This window comes from Phoca vitulina, unplaced genomic scaffold (genome assembly GCF_004348235.1).
Source record: "Phoca vitulina isolate PV1807 unplaced genomic scaffold, GSC_HSeal_1.0 scaffold1, whole genome shotgun sequence".
Classification (NCBI taxonomy): Eukaryota; Metazoa; Chordata; class Mammalia; order Carnivora; family Phocidae; genus Phoca; species Phoca vitulina.
Genome location: NW_022589704.1, coordinates 68434561 through 68461842, shown reverse-complemented (window position 1 = coordinate 68461842; position 27282 = coordinate 68434561).

The following is a 27282-nucleotide window of genomic DNA, read 5'->3' as shown; positions in this document are numbered from 1 at the left end:
ACAGCGTAAAGAGGTTCTTTTTCCTCCACATCCTTGCCAACATTTGTGATCTCTTGTCTATTTAATAATAGCCATCCTAACAGGTGTGAGGTGATATCTCATTGTGATTTTGATTTGCATTTCCCTGATGATTAATGATATTTAGCATCTCTTCATGTACCTGTTGTCCATTTGTACTTCTTCTTTGGAAAAATGTCTCTTCAGTTCCTTTGCCCAATTTTTAACTGGGTTATTTGTTTTTTTTTTGCTATAGGTTGTATGAGTTAATATATTTCAGATATTAACCCCTAATTGGATATGTGGTTTGCAAATATTTTTTCCCATCCCATAGACTGTTTTTTTTTCATTTTGTTGATGGTTTCTCCTACTGATCAGAAGCCTTTTAGTTTGATATAGCCCCACTTTATTTTTGCTTAAGTTACCTTTGCTTGTGGTATCAAATCCAAAAAATCATTGCCAAGACCAATGTCAAGGAGCATTTTGAGTTTTCTTCTAGGAGTTTTACTGTTTCAGGTCTTACATTCAAGTTTTTAATCCATTTTGAGTTGATTTTGGTGTATAGTGCAAGATAAGGGTCCAGTTTCACTCTTGGCATGTGACAGTACAGTTCTCCCAACACCATTTATTAAAGAGACTATTCTTTCTCCATTTTATATTCTTGACTCCTTTTTCAAAAATTAATTGGCCATATATGCATGGGTTTATTTCTGGGCTCCCTATTCTGTTCCATTGACCTATGTATCTATTGCTATGTCAATATCATACTGTTTTGATTACAATAGCTTTGTAATACACTTTGAGATCAGGAAGCATGATGCCTCCAGCTGTGTTCTTTCTCAAGATGGTTTTAGCTATTCAATGTCTTTTGTGGTTCTATATGAATTGTAGGATTGCTTTTTAAAAATATCTGTGGAAAATACCATTGTCATTTTATAGGTATTGCATTAAGTCTGTAGATTGCTTTGGATAGTATAGACATTTTAACAATATCAATTCTTCCAATCTATAAGCACAAAATATCTTTCCATTTGTTTGTGTTTTCTTCAATTTCTTCTATCAGTATCTTATAGCTTCATTGTATAGCTCTTTTACCTCCTTGATTACATTTATTCCCAAGTATCCTATTCCTTTTAATGCTATTATAAATGGGATTGTTATCGTAATTTCTCTTTCTGATAATTTGTTGTTAGTGTATAGAAATGTGACAAATTTTCATATATTGATTTCTGTATCTTGCAATTTTACTGAATTTCTTTACTAGTTCTAACAGTTTTTTTTTTTTTTTTGGTGGAGTCTTTAGGATTTTCTATATATAATATCATGTCATCTGCAAATAGAGACAATTTTACTTCTTCCTATCCAATTTGGATGACTTTTATTTCTTTTTCTTGCATAATTGCTCTGGCTAGGACTTCCAGTACTATGTTGAATAAAAGTGAGAGTGGGCATCCTCTGGAGAAGAACACAGTCAGCCCTTAGATGTATGTTAAATTAGAAGACTGATCCACAGCTTTCAAAGTTTACAGATGGACCCATTTAGGGAAAGACTGGGAGATGGGCAGTTTTCCTTGCTCCCTCTGTGCTGAGCCCTATGGAGATAGCTGCAGTGAATGCTTCCACTTCTCTTAAGAACTGTTACTTTGTTTGCTGTAGTCTTGAGAGTCTCATGGATGCAAACCTCATTGGCTTTCAGAGCTAGGTGTTTAGAGGCCCATCTCTCAAGTGGGAGTCTTAAAAGTTGGAGCACTCAATGTGGGGTCCAAACCCTTCACTCCTCAGGGAGAAACTAAGAGTTGGGCCTACCCTCCTGATTGTATGCATTGTACCAAGGGTGGGCTAACAGCAAGGGTGTATCTCAGACATTTCTACCTGTTCCAGTGTAGGGATTTTCTTGTTCACCTGATGCGTAAGAGCTGCTCAGCTACTTTCTGGATTTCCTTTGGGTGTAATTTCCTTGTAGGTAACTGTACATTCTTTGTGTCCATGGGAGGAAGGGAGTTCAGAAATCCATTTTGGTCAGCCCCTCCTTGTCCTTTTATTTTAAATGAATTAAATAGATATTTAGAAATGTCTGTTTTAATTTAAAATATTAATACCAATATTTTAAATACTCATAAATATTAATGAGTATCAATAAATATTAATAAGTATGACCTAAATTAACAAAGGTCTTTGGGGTAGTCAATAAATTTTTAGAGGATAAAAGGCCCCTGAGACCAAAAAGTTTGAGACCCACTGATTTTTATTACTTACCGGAAGATGAAGACTTGGTCTCAGGAAAAATTTGAGAGGTACAAAAGAAGTGAAGATGGAGAGTCTTGACAAAATAAGGCTTCTGGCGACTGTGACTTACAACTTGAGATAGGTCACAGCATCTTTCTGAGGCAATAGCAGGGTACATATGTAGAAAAAGTATCAGAAATGTACTTTTTGAGCTATGGGAGACTCTCTGATTTTGAATATTACAAAAGTACTTATTTAGTAAGTAATTTTTCTAAAAAATTGAGCAATAACTATATGCATAGGTATACCTATATATAAGAAAATGGTTTATCTTTGCAATCTCCATGAAGCTTGCTTGTTTTAAAGGTTTAGAAGTTTGTTTTGTTTTTCTGATTATGAAAGCAATACATGTTCACTGTAGAAAATATAGAAAATTCTAAAAATTGTCAAGAAAACATGAGTTAGTTGCAATGCTGCTCCCAGTGAGAATGAGTTAGCATTTGCCTATTTCCTTCTGTCTCTATTTTTAAACAAAACTGTTATCATATTGTGTATATATTTACATATACTATATCTACTTGACCTTTTATTATGAGCATTTTCTCATTTGACAATCATTCGAAGTCATTATATGTTATGGAGCAGTATTCTGTTATTTTGCCATTCGGCTATAGTTGGACATGAGTTCTCCCAATTTTCCCTCTTTTATAAGGAATATTTGACTGTCCCATGCTATGTACTTATTTATTCTGTACATGTGCACACACACACACTCATGCACATGCCAAGAATTCTGCACATGTTCTTGTCCACATCACTGGTTCAAATGCATTCATCCTACTGAAGGAAATGAATATTGCAAAGATGTAACTTCCCCCCAAATTAACTGGTAAATTTATTCCTAAGTTTATTGACAATTTCAATGAAAGTGCCAGTGGGTATTTTTTAAGATGATAAAATGACCCTAAATTTCATGTGGATAAATAAATTAAGGGGTAAGAAAGATTTTGAAATTGAAGAAACAATTGAGGAGAAATGATGGTGATAGAAGATATTAAAGTGTATTGTAAAACTAAAATAATTAAAACAGCATGGTTTTGTCATAAGGATTGACAGATAAAATGATAAAATTGCCTGGAAACACGGTGTAGCATATATAGAAATTTAGTATATGATTAAAGGTAGTACCACAAATAAGTAGTGACACTGATGACTATTCAGTAAATGGTGCAAAAATACCATTAACTCTATGGAAAACAATGAAAACAAAAAAGCAAATCCCATGTCTGAAAAAGCGAGTTTGAGATAAAATTAGAAGGAAAGATGTATGGTGCCATCTAGTGGTCAAACAGGTAACTGCATACATATTGCTGAACGTAGCATCTGCTGGCCAAAATTTAAAACGGATGGAGACTCGAGGGAGGTAAATTATTCATTAATAAAAAGGTTTATACCTCACACTTCACAAATTTAAGGAAGATTTTATTAATACTGATAAGACGATTTTATTGTTTAAGAGACTATTATAAACGGTAGCCTATATAATGATCCCAAATTAACATGTAAAAAATTACGGTTGCAGACATTCACATAAACAAGCATGCCAACCTGTCATACTTTTTTTAGTAACACGATGAAACAAAAGAACAATTTGAGTAAAAGCACGCTGGTTGGAAATTCATATAGGAGAGTAGAACTTGCCAGTAGTTACAGTTTTGAATAAGAACACATTCCCAGAAACCTGTTCTCTAGATCGTGGAGTCTAATGGAGGTCCAGAGCTTGCCCTGGGCGCATGGCTGGTGTGCCTGCGTCGATCGCGGGCTTCATGGAGGCTTCAGCTCTCCTCATTGAGCCCAGGTATAGGCTCCATACACACAACCGTCTCCGCGGTGGCTCTACCTCCAAGCTTTTCATCAATTCAAGTTGCAAGAGGACACACTGGCAAATCTGCAAAGCAGCCCTTCCATTTCTGGGAAGGAGCCCTCCTCTCCCAGTGGAGTTGCTGTTCCAAGGCTGCCCTGTTGTTATGTACCTCTTCTCCCTGGCATGGCTCTTCAGTCAAGAAATGAGCTCCTAGACTGAAGCAGGACCTGGACGTCCCTTCCCCTGGCATTTTGGATTTCAGAATGAGAGAACTGGACCAAGTCTGTTTCTGAGTTGTCAGGACTGAGAGCTTAAAATTCAGAAGCCTATGGTGACCACGAATGTAACTGGAGAAACAGAAAGAGCGAGGAAGGGGTGAAGCACAAAGGAGTAGCAATGGAAGATGAATGAGGTACCACGATGCTCCTGTGCCTGGCTCAGTAGCTGCCAACACATATCGTGGCCCTTCATTCAGCTTGGACGTTCAGGTCTTACTCTGATTCCTTATATTCTTAATATCCTCCTGATAAACTCCTCCTCTTACTGAAACAAACACAAATGTTCTTCTTTCCCTTGCATTCAAATTTGTACTACTATATCTTTGGAAAGGACAAACCTGATCTCTCTCTTTCAGTGGCTGCTCATGATCCTCACACCAAGTCCAAATTCTTCAGCAAGCCTATGAGGCCTCTTGTGATCTCTCAATCCTCATTTCTAACTGTCCCGTGGTCTCTTCTCCCTCCCACCCACCTTTCACCCTTCTCTGCCTGCCCCTGCACGCTCCCTCCATACCCACAGACGGTCACTTCCCATACCACGCATTCCACCAGCCTCTCAACCAGGTTGTTCCCTCTCCATGAAATACCCTACCACCCTCCTTCCCCTGCGGTGTCCATTCATCCTTGAGACCCGAGCTTAGGCATCACTTCCTCCAGAAATCCTCTTGGGTCCCCTAGAGCTGGGTTGGTTGCTCCTCCAAGTTAGCACCGTGTCCCTCGCTTTACTGCAGTTTTTAGGGCTCTGCATCAAAATGCCCTGTTTATTTGTTGGTCTCCCCCTGTTGACTCTGAGCTCTACGAGGGAAGGGTAGAGTCTGACTCACGGTTGCATCCCAGTGCTTTGTACATAATCGCGAATGCAGTCAGCACTCAAATATTTGTTCAGTGAACAAATGAATGTACACGGAGAACTGTATCTGTCATCTAAGTGAGAAGCTCGAAGGCCCAAGTGAGCTGTGAATCTTCTCAAAGCAAAATGCCCAATTGGCCTCATTTCTGCTTTGACTAGGGTCTGGAAATTTCTAATGACATTTTTGAGACGTACTGCCTGGGATTTCAAAACCAGACAAATATTTCTAACGCGTGCAACTTTCTCCTATGCTAAATTGAAGCTAAATGCACATGAATCGGGATAAGGATTATCTGTATTTTGTGGACATGGGTGGTCCAGACACCCACGAGGAGATAAATAAATGTTTGAGGTGGGTCCTTCAATGATTTTTACAACCGATGCCAATTTGGCAAGCTTGACCGGGCTCTACCAGTGTGAGGAACCATGATTTTGGTATGATGTTGGGGAATTTGTGGCTTCCATCTGCTGGTTATCTCACAAAATGTGGAGCTGAGAAAAATCACATACTGATTAAATCATAGAATCCCACACTTGGAAGGGACTTCATGAGATGATCTGGGCCCGCCTCCTGAAGGTCAATGCATAAATCATCTTGTGCAGATGGCTGTTTATACTATTTTTAAAGCTCTTTAAGGATGGAGATTACACAGCTTCCCTTGGTAGTCTGATCTTCATGGTCAAGAACTTCCTTTTTTAAAAACCCAGCTTCTCACTGCAGTTTGGCCCATTTCCTCTTTTTACAGCTCTCTGTGACTATGGAAAGGACAAGATCAACCTTTCCCGCTAATTATCTCTGGCCCACATTCCACATTCTTGCAATGAATTATTAAGACTTATGCTATTCCCCTCCCCCACCCCACGCTACACTGTTGCAATTCCTTTATTTTTCAGAAGACTCTTTTTTTTTTTTCCCCCTCTACAATAATTTTTGAAATTTAAAATGTTTCTCTTTGGAGTCTATTCCACAGCTCACTATATAACACTGGTAATAGCATTTCTGCTCAAGTCCTAATCAGCTGTCAATAAACAGCAACATTTTCTTCTTATCTTACCCAGGTGGCGTATTTATTGTTTAAATTATAGCATTTCATTTTTGTTTCTGGCATAGATGATGTCCCACAATCAATCTCAAGACTTTTACTGTAAAACTGATATTTTCTATCTGTCGTATCTGTGTAATATGTCTTGGGTTTCGTGTCGGACTAGGTAACGGTGCCTCAGAAACGTCCACATCCAGATCCCCAGACGTGTGAGGATGTTGCCTTCCATGGAAAAGGGGGGCTTTGTAGATGTGGTTAAGTTCAAGATTTTGAGATGGGGAGATTGTCCTGGGCTAGCCAGGTGGACCCAATGTTATCGCCAATGTCCTTGGAGGGAGACGGGAGGATAGGGTGAGAGAGAAAAGGGGTCTGAAGCTGGGAGCTGAGACTGGAGAGGCACACTGGGAAGATAGGGGAAGAGGCCACAAGCCGAGGAATGCAGGCAGCCTCCAAGAAGTCGGAAAATGCAAGAGGACGAATTCTTTCATAGAGCCCTGGAGAGAGGGTGACCCTGCCAACACTTTCATTTCAGCTCACTGAAACTCATTTTGGGTTTCTGACCTGCAGAACGGCAAGGTAATACATTTGTGTTGTTTTAAGCAACTAAGTTTGTGGTGATTTGTCACAGTAGCAATAAGGAACTACTAGAGCCTTATTCATGAAAATATCTGTGCTCGTCTTGAACTTCATGGCTTTATTTAACAGACCGTTTTTGGATTTATAAGGATGATCGAGTATTATGTTCCCATCATCAAAGCCACAACAATACTAGTGTGTATTTACTAGACTATTGGTAACATTAACTCCTCATCATTGGTTTTAAAATAATTCATGTAATAGAGGATTCCACTTATCTAAAGTGTTCTGTGTGCCAGGTACTGCTCCATGAGCCTGGAAGGTGCTCTCTCACTCTCACATACCACAACAAAACCATAAGGTAGGGATCATTATCCCTATTTCACTGGGGTTTGGAGAGGCAAGACAGTATGGCTAGTCTCTGATAGAGCTGACGTGTCAGCCCCACTCTGCCTGATCTCAGAGACCGTCTTCTTTCTCCTCTACCATATTGACCCGCTGCTGCTTATGCTCTGTTTCTCTAGCTGGGGTATGCAGTTAAGAATCTGAAGCACCATGAATTTTCAAGGAAGATGTGTTACTCTAAATGTTAAGTTTCTTGGGGGAAAAAAAAGGAAGCTAGTTTCCTAGAAATGCGATGTATTTGCTCCAGATGTCAGATGGAAATGATTTCAAACATCAAAAATGAAATTATAATTGTTGGAAAAGTGAGAGGGATCACTCAAAAACATTGGGGAAAAAGCAGGAACTCTCTCTGTCTTGGCAGGAACCTGTAATTTCCCAGGGGGGAGGGGAATATCATTTGTAAAGAGCAAAACTTCAGAATTACTTTCCAGCAAGGTTCTGGTTTAAGCTCATATTCTGCCTTCTGAAGTTTCTGAAACCTTGTTCCTCAGCCATTTTTGTGACCTTGTAACTTGACATGCCTGGTAAGGACTGAGGCCGTCAGTCTTGTCAATCTCGTGGCCTCTTCCTCCTCTAGTTCCCTCCGGGGGACAGAGATGAGAGTGGCAAGTCCATCTCAAGGACAGCCTTTCCCCACGCTGCTTTGCATGTGGTCTGCCAAGGCTGGGAGGAGATACCAATTTGTTCTCAAGTCATCTCTTCTTAACAAAGCGACCAACAAATATTCAATCAACTGACAACCACCTCTTGCTCCTACGAATCAGCTCTCTCCCTTCCCCTTTTTTCCCCACATGACCAATTAGTAAATCTTCTCAATTTTATCTAAAACATTATGCAAATACAGCATCAATCCCGTTCCTCTTCCAACCACCCTGCTCCTATGTCCTTCTTCTGCATAAGCCTTCCAACCCCTCCTACTCCTTTTCTTTTGGGCAGAACTTGAGAGAGCACAGTGGTCTACGCTTGTTATCTGTATCCCTCATTTTCTTGTCTCTTCTTAATGCACTATAATTTGATCTGCTCCGTCCTTCCTTTGCGGGGCAAGTTTTAGTGGGTTCTTCTGGAGTAGGGGTGGGTGGAGAAGCCAACTGGATATCTTTCCTATGTCCTAAACCAAATACTATTTTCCCTCCAGCCATTAAAACCTGCTCCTTATCCAGTATTTACTCTTCAGTGGATGATACCATCTAGATGCCAAACCAGAACTCTAGAATGCAAGCTCCATGCCACCTTCTAGCCATGCTACTTCCATCATATGTGGCTTACCTCTTCCTTTCTGTTCACCTTCAGTTTTTCAATTCAAATCTTCAACATTTTTCAACAAAATGTTCTTCCAAACTACAACTTCCCTCCAATCTTTAAAGTTGTTTTATGAGATTAGTAGTTCATTCTAGGTAAAAGGAGAAAAGAGAGGAGAATGCTCAGCTGAAGGAGACATAGATATCTGTGTCCAAAGCAGAAGACATCTGCGCAATAAGATGGCCAAAGGGAGAATTAAAAAGACTGATAAGAGAAACTGGAACTAAAGAGAAGAAAGGGACTAAAATGTGAGGGTCACAGTGACTGCTCTAAAACACATGTGGAAGCATCCTCCTAAACACTTTCCATCTCTCAGAACATTCTGGTATAATTGAGCAGGAGTAGCTGAACACAGTGAAAGTTGCTGAGGTGACAAGGGCAGCTGAGTTGGTAGAAATGTAACCAGAATCACCAGCCATGGCTACAAAATAATGTATTATTATTATTATTATTATTCATTATTATCACCATTTTTGTCTCCATGGGTATTTTATTGGGAATTTAGAACACACCAGCTTTTCCTTCTCATTCTCTTATCTTCACTTCATTTATAATTTATTACGAATAAATTTAAGACATTTAAGAAATAAAAAGATATAAAGAACAATTAAATGAACACGAACACCCATTAACTCACCATCTATCTTAAAACAGAAAATTCCAAACACCATAGAAGTTGAAGCACTCGTCCAGTCCCCCTTCTTCTCATCTTGACTCCCAGCCAGAGGTAACCCACTATTCTGAAGTTGGGGTTCTTCCATTCCAATGTATATTTAATTTTAATGACAAAATTACAACAGCTCTCACTCACCTAACATCATGTCTCAGCTGCACTGCCCAATTGCTGAAGACAGAAACTTAGCAGTAATGCTCGATTCATCACATTGCCTCATCCTATGGAATGATGGTGTGCTGTGCGTTCGCATACTGGGGAGAGGCTATAGTGCACATTTCTTCCCAAATCTGTGTTCAATGTGAGATTGGTCATGGGGGGAATGCTCACACCATGAACATTGGCAAAAACTACAAATTGAGTGTCTTCCCTCACTCCCCAACCCAGTCCTCTAGAGAATGGGTCCTCAAACACTTACCAAGATGCTACTGCTCATCTCCCACATTCAATTATTTCTATTAGTTCTCCCTTTAGACTATATTTCAGATCTGCCAGTGGATCCCAGATCCATTGCTACCTCCCTAGCCAAATCTCTTATGTTTCTTCTTCTTTTTATTATAAGAATTTTCAAACACAAGAAAAGTAGAAAGAATGGCATAAGAAACCTGTCACACAACCTCAAGAATTATCAATATTTTGCCAGTGTTGTTGTATCTATCCCCCTCCCTATTTTTGGTCATTTGTTTTCAGTGAGGAAAGGCTAGAGTAAACCCCATTATCATTCACCCATAAATTCTCAATATGCATATCTAAAGATGCATATATATATATATATATATATATATATATATATATAATTTAGATATACATACATTATCATGCCATTATACATGCCATTATCAGTTCCCCCAATTAACAACTATTTCTTAATATTATTTAACACCCAAAAATATTTTCAAATTTTCCCAATTTTATCAAAATGTATTTCTATTATTTGAATCAAGATCCAAGTGAGAACCACAACTGCATTTGATTGCTATGTCTTGGGGGACACGTGTCTTTATTAGGTAGGTCTTGTTAAAATTCTGTAACAGATCCGTTCCTTTTTTTTTTAAACAATTATCTGATAGAGACGCTGAATAATTTGTCCTATAGAATGTTTCACATTTTGCATTTAATGCACAGCTTCCCCCATATTTCTTAGTAACTGGTATTTAGATTAAGAGGTTTCATAGATTCAGGCTCAGTTTCTAGTTAAGACTAATCCAGGGTGGTTCTTTCTACTACATCAGATATTGTCAGCCTGATCCGTGCACTACACAGTTCTTCATCATATTTTCAGTTAATGGTTTTAGTATCTTTTGATGATGATTGTTGTCTGGATCTGCTATTTTATTAAAGACTGCAAAATGGTTAAATTTCAAACTCTGTAATTTCTTTTTTATTTTTTAACTAGAATTCTATAAAAAATATTTCATCAACTATTTAGTTACTCTGAAGAACGACCTGTGCAGGAAAAGTATAACAGATCCCTGCTTCTTTCCTTACATTTATCATTTTTTTTGAGTAATGGTGGTATCCTAGCAATCTTCACTGATAATATATATTTTAAAAATCCTTTACATAGAAAAAACATTCAACCTACAAAACAGTTGAAACAATAGCAGAATGAACACTCATATACTCTTCCCTTTCTAGGTACACTGATTGGTAACATTTTATCACGTTCATACCCCTCTTCCCTCAGCCTTTGAGCATTTCCTTATTTTCAGGCACAAGCTCGTCTTGCACATTACATCTCTCAGGGGAACCAAGCATTTCTCCAAGGAGCTCTTGATTTTTTGGTGGGAAATGGTATTTGAAATCCTCTGTGTGTGTGTGTTGTGGCTTTGTTAAATTAACATTTGTTAAGTAAAAACCCTGCGGTGTGGAATGGGGACCCAAGGTTCAAGAAAAGACCACAAAAGAAAGTGAAATAGAGAAGTTTATCACTCACAGGTCCCGGAGGAGGGGTACACAACATGCCTTGGAGAGGGCCACACAGGAAGTCAATGCAGGTGCAGGCAGACGGAGAGCATGAGGACCTGGGACACAAACCTTTGTTAGGTTTGAGGGTGGAGTGCTTCGGGGTTGTTGAATGATCAATTCAAACCAAAAGAGCAGGGTTTTGGTAAGCCTCATGGGGGTCTTATTTCGGTGGTGCACAGGGGGGAAAGCCCTGGGCAGTGGGGAGAATGTTTATCAAGAGAACTTTTAGAGTACACATAGCAGGGATTTGTATTTACTTGTAACTCTGCAGCTGCTATCTGGGCATGCACTCCAGGGAGGGCCTAGTGTATTATGTAGTTTAGCCAAACTCTCAGCAAATATATACATACATGTACACTTACATCTCATTCATGCACACACATATACTCATGCACACACACACATACTAATACCTCCAAGTCCTCCTAGTACTTGTTCACCTTTCTGATTCCGTAGTTGTTTCTCCTTTCTCATGCATGGAGAACCGGATTCCTAACAGTTTCAGAATTATTACACTAATAATACTACTAAAGACAAGCCTATCTTAATGAACTAAAATTCTTTCTTTTTTAAAATGACTATATTGTTCCCTACTTCATGGCTGTATCTTGATTCATTCACCCAGTATCCAATAGATGGATATTCAGATTGTTTCTGATTTTTTTTACAAAGAACAATCAATATCCACAATGAATAACCTTATTCATATGTAGTTTTAAAACTTTTGAGTGTGTATCTTTCTAGAACCAGGGCTGTTTGAGTCAAAGGACAAATGTGTAAGTAGTTTTGGTATATAAATAAGAGAATAGATCCAATTTCCAAAATGGAGAACTATTAAGATTTTCCAATTACTTGTGTCTATTTTAGTTACATTTTTAGAAGAAATTTGTCCATTTCATCTAATTGTCAAATTTATCAGGCATGTAATTTTACATAATATATTCTTATTACCCTTTTTTGGTCTGTAACATCTTTAGAGATGTCCCCTTTTATTATAGGTAATTTTCCCTCCTTTTCTTCTTGCTTAGTCTTGCTAGTGATATTTCAGTTTTAGTAATCTAGTCAAAGAATTTGTTGGCTTTGTTAATTTTTATTGCCAACTTTATTTATAATTATTTTCTCCCATCTTTTAAATTTTCCTTTATTTTAATTTTTGAGATTTGGTGTCCTTTTTGAGGTAAAAACTTAGGCTTTTGATTTTCAAACTTTGTTCTTTCCTAAAAAATCCATTTAAGGCTATATTTTAACCTTAAACACTGTTTTAGTTGTCTCTTCAGTCTATTTTTTGTATATTCATTATCATAGAGTTCAAAAACCTTTTTAAATTTCCCTTATGATTACTTCTTTAACCCATGTGTTATTTAGAAGTTATTGCCTAGTTTCAGGCAGTTATGAATTTCTAAGGTATCTTTTGTTTTTGATTTCTATCTTAATTCTACGGTGGTTAGAATCTTTGAAATTTATTGAAGACTTGATCAACATAAAGTTAATTTAGTAAATATTCTATGTGCACTTAGAATATTCATTCTATTGTTACAAAGCATGATGTTCTATAAATGTTAAAATTATTTTGTGATTTTTCAACTATTGTTCTGTCAACTATTGGCCAAGGTGTTTATGTCTTTCACTATGATTGAAATTTTCTCTACTTTTAATTCTGTCATTTTAGATCTCATCTATTTTTGAATAGATGCTTTTTGTTGCATAAAAATTTAGAATTGATATATATCCCCAATGGGATATTGATTACCTTATCATATTTAAATATTCCTCTTTATCTCTAATAATGCTGGTTTCTTTCTTTCTTTCTTTCTTTTTAATATTTTATTTTATTTATTAGAGAGAACGAGAGAGATAGAGCATGAGAGGGGGGAGGGTCAGAAGGAGAAGCAGACTCCCCGCAGAGCAAGGAGCCTGATATGGGACTTGATCCTGGGACTCCAGGATCATGAACCAAGCCGAAGGCAGTTGCTTAACCGACTGAGCCACCCAGGCGCCCAATGCTGGTTTCTTTAGAGTCTACTTCCTGTTATTAATATAGCCACACAAGCTTTCTTATGTAAGCATTTGCATGTTGTAAACTTTTAATAGTCTTTTTATTTTAGCTTCTTATGTCTTTATGTATAGAATAGTAATAGTTGGTTGGATATTTTTTTATCCAATTGGATAACTTAGGCTTCAATATGAATATTTAATTCATTTGCATTTAGTATAGAGCTAGTATAATTGGGATTATATCTGCCATCTTGCTGTGGTTCTCTTACAGTCGGTCCTCATTATTTGCTGATTCCATATTTGCAAATTCACCTACTGACTAAAATTTATTTGTAACCCCAAAATCAACACAGCAATTTCATGGTTATTCATAGACATGCACAGATTAGTGAAAAATTTGAGTAGCTCTATGCACACGTTCCTGAGATCAAAAAAGGTGATATTCTGCCTTTTTGTTTCAGCTCTCATACTGTAAATATGTCTTTTTTTGTGGTCTATTTAGTGTCATGTTCTTCACATTTTTTGTACTTTTGTTGGTGACTTCTCTGTTTATATAGTCCCAAAGTGTTGCCTAGTGTTCCTAAGTGCAAAAAGTAGCTAAATTTCCGGATTCATGAGATAATGAGTGACTTAATGAAAAAAAAAAAAGCATAGGGGATAGCACTGTTGCAGGACTGAAAACTAAAGAGCTGCATGGTCGAGTTACCCAGGGTCAAGAAAATGTTAAACCCTTCTCAGTTACTGCCAGCTGGCTCACATGTTTGGGAAGGAGATCTGGTACAGAAAATGGTAAACTTGTAAGTAAACAAGGCAGGTTGTAATCAGGGGACTGTAGAAAATTTTTTAAAATACCTGCTAAGTGTTATAAGGAAAAGAACTATATGGAAGAGGAGATTTTCAATGCTTATGAGAGAGAGTTGTTTTACAAGGGCACTGGCAAACAAACCTATATAAGGCAAGTGGTGTTTTGGTTGACAAAAATGGAGGCTTGTGGGAACTTAATTCTTTATTTCCCCTAGGAGTTCAGTATTCGTTAATTCAGTGTTCACGGTGATTTTATGTAACATAACTACAATGAATTAACAAGAATTGATGTATTTCTCTTGTTTTTTTTTCTTTCTGAAGGTTATTGATTTTGTATGTTTATTTTATATCTTCTAATATACTAAATTACCTTATTGTTTGTAGTATTTTTTCCATTTATTCTTTTGAGTTATTCAGATATACAAACAGATCATCTTTAAGTAGATATAGTTTTATTATATCCTTTTTTTGATACGTACTTTCTCTTACTTAATTACCTTAATTTTAAAAATTTCTTAGTACCTCCAAGACAATGTTAAACAGTAGCCAAAATAATGTGTAGCTTTTCCTTGTTTCTGAATCTAATGGGAATTTCTCCAATATTTATTTATTTATTTATTTATTTATTTATTTATTTATAAGATTTTATTTATTTATTTGACAGAGAGAGACAGAGTGAGAGAAGAAACACAAGCAGGGGGAGTGGGAGAGGGAGAAGCAGGCTTCCCGCGGAGCAGGGAGCCTGATGCGGGGCTCGATCCCAGGACCCTGGGATCATGACCTGAGCTGAAGGCAGGTGCTTAACGACTGAGCCACCCAGGCGCCCCCAATATTTAGCATTAAGTAAACTGCAAACTTTTGGGCTAGTATATGTTTTGTCATATTTAAAAATATCCATCAATTTCTATCTTACCATGGATGAGGATTCAATATTGTTATGTGTGACTTTTTGGCATCTATGCAGATGATATTATGGTTTCTCATGCCTATTAATATGATGAATTATATTAAGGGGCTTTCTAATATTGAACTGCTTTACAGCCAAAGCATAATTTCCATTGGTCATTACGCACACACACACACACACACAAACACACGCACACACATATTTATTGTGGTAAAATACACGTAACTTTAAATTTACCACCTTAACCATTTAGAAGCGTACATACAATGCAGTGTAATAAAGACATTCACGTTGTTTTGCAATCATCAACATCATCCATACCCATAACTCTTTTGAAAAACTGAAATTCTATACTTATTAAACAAGAACTTCCCATTCTCCCCTTCCCCCAGTCCCTGGCAACCACCATTACCATTTTTGTCTTTATGATTTTAACTACTCCAAATACATCAAGCAGAATCATATAGTATTTATCTTTTTGTGACTGACTTATTTCATTCAACATAATGTCAAGTTTCATCCATGTTGTAGCATACTGCAGAATTTCCTTCATTTTTAAGGCTGAATCACTTTTTTTTTAGGATTTATTTATTTATTTGAGAGAGAGGGAGAGCACACACAAGCGGGGGCTGGGGGGAGGAGCAGAAGAAGAGGGAGAAGCAGACTCCGCGCTGAGCAGGGAGACTGACACGGGGCTCCATCCCAGGACCCTGAGATCATAACCTGAGCGGAAGGCAGACACTTAACTGACTGAGCCACCCAGGCGCCCCAAGGCTGAATCACTTTCTATTATATGTATATGACACATTTTGCTTATCCATTCATCAGTCAATAAGCACTTGGTTGGTTTCCATGTTTTAGCTATTGTGAATAATGCTGTTATGAATATGCATGGACAAATCTCTTTGAGATCATGCTTTCAATGGTTTGGGGTATGTACCCAGAAGTGGAATTGCTGGGTTTTATGATAACTCTATTTTTAACGTTTTTAGGAACTGTCATACTATTTTCCACAGGAGCTGTACCATTTTACAATCCCAACAACAGTGCACAAGGGTTCTGATTTCTCCACATTATATTATTTTTAATGAACAGTTGGATTCTTTTTTTTACCCATTTTTTTTATTATTATGTTATGTTAATCACCATACATTACATCATTAGTTTTTGATGTAGTGTTCCATGATTCATGGTTTGCGTATAACACCCAGTGCTCCATGCAGAACGTGCCCTCTTTAATACCCATCACCAGGCTAACCCATCCTCCCACCCCCCTTCCCTCTAGAACCCTCAGCTTGTTTCTCAGAGTCCATGGTCTCTCATGGTTCGTCTCTGCCTCCGATTTCCCCCCCCTTCATTCTTCCCTGCTATCTTCTTCTTCTTCTTCTTCTTCTTCTTTTTAACATATAATGTATTATTTGTTTCAGAGGTACAGGTCTGTGATTCAACAGTCTTCGACCTCAGGCAAGGGAAGGGAAGCAGGGGCAAAAATGAACTATTGGGACTTCATCATAGCACACCATAGCACATACCCTCCCCAATGTCTATCACCCAGCCACCCCATCCCTCCCACTCCCCACCACTCCAGCAACCCTCAGGTTGTTTCCTGAGATTAAGAATTTCTCATATCAGTGAGGTCATATTATATATGTCTTTCTCTGATTGACTTATTTCGCTCAGCATAATACCCTCCAATTCCATCCACGTTGTTGCAAATGGCAAGCTTTCATTCCTTTTGATGGCTGCATAATATTCCATGTATATATATATATATATATATATATATATATATATATATCACATCTTCTTTATCCATTCATCTGTTGATGGACATCTTGGCTCTTTCCATAATTTGGCTATTGTGGACATTGCTGCTATAAACATCAGGGTGCACGTACCCCTTCGGATCCCTACATTTGTATCTTTGTACCTAGTAGTGCAATTGCTGGGTCGTATGGTAGCTCTATTTTCAACTTTTTGAGGAACCTCCATACTGTTTTCCAGAGTGGCTGCACCAGCTTGCCTTCCCACCAACAGTGTAGGAGGGTTCCCCTTTCTCCGCATCCCCGCCAACATCTGTCGTTTCCTGACTTGTTAATTTTAGCCATTCTGACTGGTGTGAGGTGGTATTTCATTGAGGTTTTGATTTGGATTTCCCTGATGCCAAGCAATGTTGAGGACTTTTTCATGTGTCTGGTGGCCATTTGGATGTCTTCTTTGGAAAAATGTCTGTTCGTGTCTTCTGCCCATTTCTTGATTGGATCATTTGTTCTTTGGGTGTTGAGTTTAATAAGTTCTTTATAGATTTTGGATACTAACCGTTTATCTGATATGTCATTTGCAAATATCTTCTCCCATTCTGTCGGTTGTCTTTTGGTTTTGTTGACTGTTTCCTTTGCTTTGCAAAAGCTTTTTATCTTGATGAAGTCCCAATAGTTCATTTTTACCCTTGCTTCCCTTGCCTTTGGCGATGTTTCTAGGAAGAAGCTGCTGCGGCTGAGGTCGAAGAGGTTGCTGCCTGTGTTCTCCTTTAGGATTTTGATGGACTCCTGTCTCACATTTAGGTCTTTCAACCATTTTGAGTCTATTTTTGTGTGTAGTGTAAGGAAACGGTCCAGTTTCATTCTTCTGCATGTGGCTGTCCAATTTTCCGAACACCATTTGTTGAAGAGACTGTCTTTTTTCCATTGGACATTCCTTCCTGTTTTTTTGAAGATTAGTTGACCATAGAGTTGAGGGTCCATTTCTGGGCTCTCGATTCTGTTCCATTGATCTATGTGTCTGTTTTTATTCCAGTACCATACTGTCTTGATGATTACAGCTTTGTAATAGAGCTTGAAGTCTGGAATTGTGATGCCACCAGCTTTGCTTTTCTTTTTCAACATTCCTCTGGCTATTCGGGGTCTTTTCTGGTTCCATACAAATTTTAGGGTTATTTGCTCCATTTCTTTGAAAAAAGTTGATGGTATTTTGATAGGGATTGTATTGAATGTGTAGATTGCTCTAGGTAGCATTGACATCTTCACAATATTTGTTCTTCCAATCCATGAGCATGGAACGTTTTTCCATTTCTTTGTGTCTTCCTCAATTTCTTTCATGAGTATTTTATAGTTTTCTGAGTACAGATTCTTTGCCTCTTTGGTTAGATTTATTCCTAGGTATCTTATGGTTTTGGGTGCAATTGTAAATGGGATTGACTCCTTAATTTCTCTTTCTTCTGTCTTGTTGTTGGTGTATAGGAATGCCACTGATTTCTGTGCATTGATTTTATATCCTACCACTTTACTGAATTCCTGTATGAGTTCTAGCAGTTTTGGGGTGGAGTCTTTTGGGTTTTCCACATAAAGTATCGTATCATCTGCAAAGAGTGAGAGTTTGACTTCTTCTTTGTCGATTCCAACGCCTTTTGTTTCTTTTTGTTGTCTGATTGCTGTGGCTAGGACTTCTAGTACTATGTTGAATAGCAGTGGTGACAGTGGACATCCCTGCCGTGTTCTTGACCTTAGGGGGAGAGCTCTCAGTTTTTCCCCATTGAGAACGATATTCACTGTGGGTTTTTCATAGATGGCTTTTATGATATTGAGGTATGTACCCTCTATCCCTATACTCTGAAGAGTTTTAATCAAGAAAGGATGCTGTACTTTGTCAAATGCTTTTTCTATTGAGAGGATCATATGATTCTTGTTCTTTCTTTGATTAATGTATTGTATCGCATTGATTGATTTGCGGATGTTGAACCAGCCTTGCAGCCCAGGGATAAATCCCACTTGGTCGTGGTGAATAATCCTTTTAATGTACTGTTGGATCCTACTGGCTAGTATTTTGTTGAGAATTTTTGCATCCATGTTCATCAAGGATATTGGTCTATTAATTCTCCTTTTTGATGGGGTCTTTGTCTGGTTTTGGGATCAAGGTAATGGTGGCCTCATAGAACGAGTTTGGAAGTTTTCCTCCCATTTCTATTTTTTGGAGCAGTTTCAGAAGAATAGATATTAATTCTTCTTGAAATGATTGGTAGAATTCCCCTGGGAAGCCATCTGGCCCTGGGCTTTTGTTTGTTGGGAGATTTTTGATGACTGCTTCAATTTCCTTAGTGGTTATAGGTCTGTTCAGGTTTTCTATTTCTTCCTGGTTCAGTTTTGGTAGTTTTTACATCTCTAGGAATGCATCCATTTCTTCCAGATTATCTAATTTGCTGGCATAGAGTTGCTCATAATATGTTCTTAGAATTGTTTGTATTTCTTTGGTGTTGGTTGTGATCTCTCCTCTTTCATTCATGATTTTATTTATTTGGGTCATTTCTCTTTTCTTTTTGATAAGTCTGGCCAGGGGTTTATCAATCTTGTTAATTCTTTCAAAAACCAGCTCCTAGTTTCATTGATCTGTTCTACTGTTCTTTTGGTTTCTATTTCATTGATTTCTGCTCTGATCTTTATTACTTCTCTTCTCCTGCTGGGTTTAGGCTTTATTTGCTGTTCTTTCTCCAGCTCCTTTAGGTGTAGGGTTAGGTTGTGTATTTGAGACCTTTCTTGTTTTTACTGTTACTGTATATTGTCTGTGTTCCTTTCTGGTCTCTGTTACTTTTAGGCTCTCTCTTTGCTTAGAGGACCCCTTTCAATATTTCTTGTAGGGGTGGTTTCGTGTTTGCAAATTCCTTTAGTTTTTGTTTGTCCTGGAAGCTTTTTATCTCTCCTTCTATTTTCAATGACAGCCTAGCTGGATATAGTATTCTTGGCTGCATATTTTTCTCATTTAGTGCTCTGAATATATCATGCCAGTCCTTTCTGGCCTGCCAGGTCTCTGTGGATAGGTCTGTTGCCAATCTAATGTTTCTACCATTGTAGGTTACAGATCTCTTCTCCCAAGCTGCGTTCAGGATTTTCTCTTTGTCTCTGAGACTCGTAAGTTTTACTATTAGATGTCAGGGTGTTGACCTATTTTTATTGGTTTTGAGGGGGGTTCTCTGTGTCTCCTGCATTTTGATGCCTTTTTCCTTCCCCAAATTAAGGAAGATCTCTGCTATAATTTGCTCCAATATACCTTCTGCGCCTCTCTCTCTTTCTTCTTCTTCTGGGATCCCAATTATTCTAATATTGTTTCATCTTATGGTATCATTTATCTCTTGAATTCTCCCCTCGTGATCCAGTAGTTGTTTATCTGTCTTTTTCTCAGCTTCTTTATTCTCCATCATTTGGTCTTCTATATCACTAATTCTTTCTTCTGCCTCATTTATCCTAGCAGTTAGAGCTTCCATTTTTTTTTTTTTTTTTTAAAGATTTTATTTATTTATTTGACAGAGAGAGAGATAGCGAGAGCAGGAACACAAGCAGGGGGAGTGGGAGAGGGAGAAGCAGGCTTCCTGCCGAGCAGGGAGCCCGATGTGGGACTCGATCCCAGGACCCTGGGATCATGACCTGAGCTGAAGGCAGACGCTTAAAGACTGAGCCACCCAGGCGCCCCTAGAGCTTCCATTTTTGATTGCACCTCATTAATAGCCTTTTTGATTTCGACTTGACTAGATTTTAGTTCTTTTATTTCTCCAGAAAGGGTTTCTCTAATATCTTCCATGCTTTTTTCAAACCCAGCTAGTATCTTTAAAATCATCATTCTGAACTCTAGTTCTGACATCTTACTAATGTCTGTATTGATTAGGTCCCTGGCCGTCAGTACTGCCTCTTGTTCTTTTTTTTTTTTTTGAGGTGATTTTTTCCGTCTTGTCATTTTGTCCAGAGGAGAATAGATGAATGAGAGAACAAAATGCTAACAGGGTAACAACAGCCCCAGAAAAATATACACTAAATAAATCAGAAGAGACCTGAAACTGGGGGAAAAGAAAGGGACAGAAAGAAAAAGAAAAAAAAAAAAAGAAAGACAAAGAAAAAGATAAAAACAAACAAACAAACACAAAAAACAGAATATGATCAGAGTAATCAGGCTGGTGCATAGATCAGTGGTACACACTAGATTTTGGGCATATTTTGGTCTGTTAGAAGAAAGTGCCTCCCAAAATTTTAAAGAAAGAAAAACTTATATATGTACAAAAATAAGGGTTAATACGATGAAGGGATGGAATATGACTGTAAAGATGAAAATTATAAAAGATTTCATAAAAGGAATTGATAAGATAAGAAGTTGGTTAAATAAAAAAAAGCAGGATTTAAAAAAAAAAGGGAGAGAATGTGATCATGTAGGAGACTAGAACAAAGCCATACACTAGAGATTTAGGGTATATTTTGGTCTGTAAGAAGAAACTCTATCCCAAAATTTTAAAGAGAGAACAACTTATATACCTGTACCAAAAATGAGGTTAACTACTATGAAGGGATAGAATATGACTCTAAAAGTGAAAAATAAAAAAAGACTTTTTAAAAACGGGATTGATAAGATGTTGGTTGAAAAAGGGAAAAAGAAAAATTCAAAAGAAAAAAAAAGAAAAAGAAAGTTAAAAAAAATTAACTTTGAAAGACTAAAGAATCATGGGAAAAAAGACATGAATTCTATGTGCTGTATTCCCCTAGCGCTGGAGTTCTGCCATTCTCATTGATCGCTAAACTTGGTCTTGGCTGGCTGTTCTTGCTGATCTTCTGGGGGAAGGGCCTGTTGCTGTGGTTCCCAAATGTCTTTGCCGGAGGCGGAATTGCCCCGCCCCCACCAGGTCCGGGCTAAGTAATCTGCTCGGGTTTGCTCTTGGGAGCTTTTGTTCCCTGCAAGCTTTCAGTGCAGCTTTGGAGGACGAGAGTGAAAATGGCGGCCTCCCAATCTCCATCCCAGAGGAGCCAAGAACTCAGGGCCCACTCCTCAGTGAGCCCCCAGAGAAAAGCAGTCAGTCACTCCCGTTTCCCCGGTCTCCGGCTGCACTCTGTGCTCACCCGGCATTTCTATCTCTGGCACCCGCCCCATGTGGAGTCTCCAAACCCAGCAGATCCCTGAGGTGTGCTCCCCACCACTCCTCTCAAGGGAGGAAGGGGACTCTCCCCAGATCTGCCACTTGTTGGGTCGCTGCTGGAAGAGCAGTGGCCCGACTGTGCCACGGATCACAGTTTATGGCAACCCAGTTTATGGCAACCCTGAGCTGAGAGCCCGCACCTCGGCTCCATCTCTGCAGCCGCTTTCCCTGCTCTGATACCTGGGAGCTCTGCCGCACTCAGGCACCCCCGGTCTTTCTGTGACCCCAAGAGTCCTGAGACCACATTGTCCCAGCGAGGGTTCCACCCCCCGCTTAGCCACTGGAGTGACGTCCCTCAGCAGAGCCGACTTCTGAAAGTTCCGATTTTGTGCTCCCTGGCTCTATCACCTGCCAGAAGCGGCTGATGGAAGCCCCCTCCCCCGCCGTCTATCCTCCCGAATATTGCCTTGGATTCACTTCTCTGCACGTCCTACCTTCCAGAAAGTGGCCGCTTTTCTGTTCAGAGAGTTGCTGCTATTCTTTTCTTCGATCTCCTGTTGAGTTCGTAGGTGTTCAGAATGGTTTGATCCCTATCTAGTTCAATTCCTGAGACCAGACGAAATCCAGGTCTCCTACTCCTCCGCCATCTTGCTCTGCCCCCCCCCAGTTGGATTCTTTTTTTAAGATAATTTGAATCTAGGTTTATAAGTGAAATTCATCTGTAGAATTCTGTGCAATTTGTTTTCATATTTGATTTTTAAAAAAAACTTTTTTTAAATTATTTATTTATCTTAGAAAGAAAGAAAAGAGGGGGAAGGGCAAAAGGAGAGAATCTTAAGCAGACTCCACACTGAGTGCAGAGCCTGACACTGCGTTTGATCTCACAACCCTGAGATCATGACTTGAGCCGAAATCAAGAGTCCAACACTTAACCAACTGCGCTACCCAGGTGCCCCTTGTTTTCATATTTTAGTATCAATGTTATACTCATTCATTTTAGAAAAAGAATTTACAAGCTTTTTGTGTTTTCAGTATTCTGGGATAGCTTAAATATAATTGATTATCTGATGCTTCAAGGTTAAGTAGAAATCCATTGTGAAATCATCTGGTTTTTTGTAGGGAAATCATGCTTTTTGTAGGGACATCTTTAAAACTTTTCTCTATTCTTTAGTGGAAAATGATCTCTCTAGAGTGTCCATCTATATTGGGAACAATTTTGGTTAACTGTATTTTCCTATAGTTTTATTTTTAAAATCCATTTTTAAATGCATTGACATAGAGTTGTTCAAATTAGTCTCAATTTTTAATTTTTTTTTACTTTGATAATTATTTACCGTTATCATTTCTTATTATGGTATTTATGTTTTCTCTTTAAAAAAACAGGGTTTTTAGTTATTTGTCAATTTTGCTGATTTTTCTTCCAAAGAACCTGTATTTTTATTTCATCATAAGTTCTATTATTTATTTTCTATCTCATTATTTTGCTTTTTTCTTTATTAATTTTTTTCCTGTTTACTTTGTGTCTTTTTCTAGCTTTTTGAGTTGCATGTTTAATGTCTTCAGTGCATGTTTTTGGTAATTGATTACAAATATTTAATAGTAAGAATTTCCCTTGCAGCTGTGCTTTAATAATGTTCTTTCATTCTGATGTATAACACTGTCACTGTTGTTATTTTCTATAAGCTCTGACAATTTTGTATTGTAATTTTTCTTTCACCCAAGAATTGCTTAACATTATGTATTTTAATGTCCAGGTGTAAAAAAAGCTTTTAAAAACAATTTTTAAAATTTGTTTCTAGTTGTGTTGCATTGTGGTCAGAGTACAATAATTGTACAAGTATTGATGTTTGCCTACTCTGTGGTCAATTTTTGTGAATTTTCCATTCCATTTTGGAAAACATGTATCCTCTTTCATAGAATTCAAAATTCAATTTAGATTACTGATTATGTTGTTTAGGTCTTTTGTATCCTAATTTTTTTACATCACTGCCTCTATCTTGGGTTAAGAGAGAAGGGTTAACATTTCCCATTATTAGTGTATTTCTGACTATTTCTTCTTTAATCTCATGTAGTTTCTGCTTTGTGAAAGTGGTTGATGTGCCATTGGGTGCATAAATATTAATAGCTGTATGGATCTTTATTATGATTCATAACATTTAGGATTTTAAAGTGTTCTTCTTTTCTTTACTTAATATTTTTTGCTCGAGATTTACCTTTGGATCACAAGAGCACAACTTTGCTTTCTTTTATATCTGCTTGGTTCATTCAATCTGAATCCTTGACTCCTTGATTCCCATTATTTAATTTTAGTTTTATAATTAAAGATATAGAATGCTTATATGAGTTCTATCTCATTATTCTCCAATAATTTCTTTGTTGGGTATTTTCCTTTTATCACATTGAATTCAGAGGGAGTCCAGGGTTTTGTAAACCTGCTTGGACTTCAGTTAGGCCAACAAAACCCCAAACTAAAAGGTGACACTCACTAAAATAAGGCTTGGGCATCTAACCCTGACTGTGGTAATACGCCTTCTGATTTTAATTCCCTACATAATATTCATTTTTTCCCTTTTCTTAATAAATATAACCCTGATTTTGTATGCTGCTGACAGATAACATTTCCCAGCCTCCCTTCTAGCCAGGATGTGGTCATGGGACACATATCTGGTCAGCAAGACATGATTGAAAAGCTGGGGATTTTTGAGATGTTTCACTTTTTCAAAACTGTGCATTCATTCTTGATTATTAGTTCTCATTTCCTATATGTCTTATTCTTTTTTTTTAAAGCTTTTTTTTTTTTTTTAAGATTTTATTTATTTATTTGACAGAGAGAGACACAGCGAGAGAGGGAGCACATGCAGAGGGAGTGGGAGAGGGAGAAGCAGGCTTCCCGCGGAGTAGGGAGCCTGATGCGGGCTTGATCCCAGGACCCTGGGATCATGACCTGAGCTGAAGGCAGACGGTTAACGACTGAGCCACCCAGGTGCCCCTCCTATATGTCTTATTCTTGTTTTCTTCCTCTTCCTCCTCTTTCTCCTCCTACTCTTTTTTCCTCTTCCTCTTCATCTTCCCTGGAAAATGAACAGGAAACTGGGAGGTGGACCAGTCATTATTCAATCTTAAGGTGACCATGGGAGGAAAGCCATTTGTTAATGATGGCAAAGCAGGAGGTTAAAGACTATGTGCTGTTGCTGACATGTTTACTTTTGGACTCCCTGCCTCTGGACTTCTTGTTTTGTAAAAAATATAAACACCTATGTAGCTAACTCTCTGTGACTGGGTTTGTATTACATACAGTTAAACATATACATAACTAATAAATTGAACTTCATTTCTACACTCACATGGCTTCTTCCTTAGCTTTATTTCCCACTGTCATCCCTGAGTTTGCCTCTTGAACTTAAGGGAAGATTAATTTTCTTTGCTTTCGACTTTTGGCATTCCTTTGGGCTTGACTCTCATTCTCTGTCGTATCCTCCCCCTTTCCATTCATCTCAACCACATGACAATTTTCTTAGCTGACTACTTCTCCTTCTTTGTATGAGGACATCCCATGGTTCTGAAGGCTGCTGCTTAACTGGAACATACAGAGATGGTCTCAAGCTTTTGACTCTGATATAATGAGAATACAGTTTCTAAACCAAATTTCAGTTCCAAATGGAGCTTTTTAAGTCATTCATGGGTACATTGGTTCTGGAGTGGTAAAGGCAACAATTTGCATACAAGAAAACATGGTAGACATTCCCCCCATCAGGTCCACAGGCACTTTCAATGCCCCAAGTGCTAAACCCACACCTCCCTCAACTCTGCCTGGTCCCTGGTATGTGCTCCTTAGTGCAGTGTGTGGGAGAGCCAGCTCTGGTAAATGGAGTGCACTCAGAAAATGAAACCAGGGTCTGTGAGCAAGGGAGAAATCACAAACCAGCTGTAGCGCCACCTTTTGGAAAACAAAAGCTAGGTTTTCAGTAGCCAGCCTGGTGAATCTTAAGAACCAGAGAAGACACAAAAGCTTAAGAATTCTTCCACAAGAGGAACTAAGAAGTGTGGAGGGGGTGTGCCCATAGAAGGTCAGAGAAGCCCCTCATATAATAGGACCAATGAACTATATATCCCCCCTGAAGGCAACTAGTAAAAATTTGAGAGTGTGTCTACTACCTCGAATGTGAAAGCAGCAATGCAAAACTCTAAAAGCATGAAGAATCAAGGACACATATCATCACCAAAAGATAATAATCCTCCAATTGTTGAGAACTCAAAGACACAGAATTTTGCAATCTAGATTATAAATTATTCTAAATTGCTGTTTTGAGGTAACTCAATGAGCTACAAGAAAACATGAAAAGACAATTCAACAAAATCAGGAAAGCAATATATGAACAAAATGAGAAATTTAGCAAAGAGATAGAAATCATAAAAAGGACGAAACAGAAATTCTAGAGCTGAAGAATTCAGTGAATGAAATGAAAAATGCAATAGAAAGCATCTACAGAAAAGTAGCTACTACAATTTAACAAATACAAAACATAAAAAAGGTAAATTGTGACATCAAAGATATAAAAGGGGAGGAGTAAAAGGGTAGAGCTTTTGTGTGCAATCGAAGTTATCAAGTTATCGCTATCAAGTTAAAATAGACTGTTCTTTCTATGAGATGTTTTTATATGAGCCTTATGGCAACCACAAAAACCTAGAGTAGATTCACAAAAGATAAAGAAAGGGGAATCAGAGCAGAAAAAGAGGACGAGCTTTACCTAATCCAGAATGGCTACTCTGATCTTTGTTGTTAAGTAAAATGGTGATCCAGGTACCTGTGTAGCTCCCAAGGATGGGCTTGAATCTGGACTTTAGTCAGAGCCTTAGATGGGAGATTTAGGTTTCAATGCCACATGTTGGCAAAATGTAATGATAGTAGGATACATAATACCCAAATTTCAACAATGGGCAGATTATCCAGACATATAATCAACTAGGAAGGGACTCCTGGGTGGCTCAGGCGGTGAAGCATCTGCCTTTGGCTCAGGTCATGATCCCAGGGTGCTGGGATCGAGTCCCACATCGGGCTCCCTGCTCAGCAGGGAGCCTGCTTCTCCCTCTCCCTCTGCTTGTGCTCTCTTTGTCAAATAAATAAAATCTTAAAAAAAAACAAAACAACAACAACTAGGAAATGTTGAACTTGAACCATACATTAGACTAAATTGACCTAAGACATTTCTAGAACATTCCATCCAACAGCAGCAGAATATACATTCTTCTCAAGTGCATATGGAACATTTTCCAGAATAGGTCATATAATAGGCCACAAAACAAATATCAGCAAATTTAAGAAGACCAAAACCATATCGACTATAAACTATCCTCTCTGGCATGAAACTAGAAATCAATAACAAGAGGAGAGCTGAAAAATTTACAAGCATGTGGAAACTAAACCACACATTCCTGAACAACCAATAGATCAAAGAAGAAATCAAAAAGGAAATTAAAAAAAAATCATGAAACAAATGAAAATGGAAACAC